The sequence below is a fragment of the Octopus bimaculoides genome, chromosome 18 (assembly GCF_001194135.2).
Source record: "Octopus bimaculoides isolate UCB-OBI-ISO-001 chromosome 18, ASM119413v2, whole genome shotgun sequence".
Classification (NCBI taxonomy): domain Eukaryota; kingdom Metazoa; phylum Mollusca; class Cephalopoda; order Octopoda; family Octopodidae; genus Octopus; species Octopus bimaculoides.
The window spans coordinates 46,507,303-46,508,405 of NC_068998.1; positions in this window are offsets into that span (position 1 = coordinate 46,507,303).

Here is a 1,103-nt window from a genome sequence, read left to right on the forward strand (position 1 = left end):
AACATAGCACATCGATGGTCCCGGATGCGAAACCACAATCGACTTAACCCCTTTGTCTGTCCTTGTTTGCTCCCTCTATGTTTAGCCCCTTGTGGGCAATAAGGAAATAAGAATGGAAGAGGAAAGGCGAGATATTTGAAGGAGTGAGGAAGGGAGACTTGTTGTTGTTGGATATTGTGTAAAGAATGGTTTCATCACTCAATGTACATCTTGAACAGATCCTATCAGGCGGAACTTTCGTGGCAGTAAAATGTATCCGGAATTGGTAATGCCCACCTCATCCCCTCACTCCACAAGCACTTTCCGAACTGGGCTTCTTGTAAATGTCTTCAGTCTTCGGGATGAAAGTCTTCCAGGAGTCACCGTTCGATTGACGCTAAGTGTCACGCCCAGAACACAATCGTTCTACCCTACCATTATTCCTCAAAAGAATGCAAGAGTTTACTTTCCACCGACCACGTTAACCGAACTGAGAGTATCTTACAATATTTCAGATCTCAGACTCCTGAATTAAGTCCTCACTTCACACAGGACTGCAAGTGTTCCACAAGACGAACTGAAAGAGCTGTGTATCTTAACTTACAACAACGACATCTGCTTTAGATAACACAACCTTAGAACATGTCTATGTATCATACGGTACGGCATATCGGACCTGCCAGCGGGATCCGGACAAAACCCCACCATATATATGCATGTATGTGTCTCTGTGTCTGTCCCCCTACTATCACCATCGCTTGACAACCGATGTCGATGTGTTTACGTCCCCGTGACATAGTGGTTCGGCAAAAAAAAACCGATAGAATAAGTACTAGACTTGCAAAGAATAAGTCCTGGGGTCGATTTTTTCGACTAAAGGCGGTGCTCCAGCATGGCCCCAGTCAAATGACTGAAACAAGTAAAAGAATATAGAGTACACACACATACACTAATACATGTATGTGTGTATCGATATGGAATAACTTGTAAGCCGTTCTTGCGGGCTTTAAGAGCCATGAGAGGTATTGTCAGAGATAGGGAGACCCAACTTGTGATGTTTCTTACAGTGAAATGTCATTTTCCGTCTACCAAATCCACTTGCAAGTCTTTTGTTGGCCTTGTAA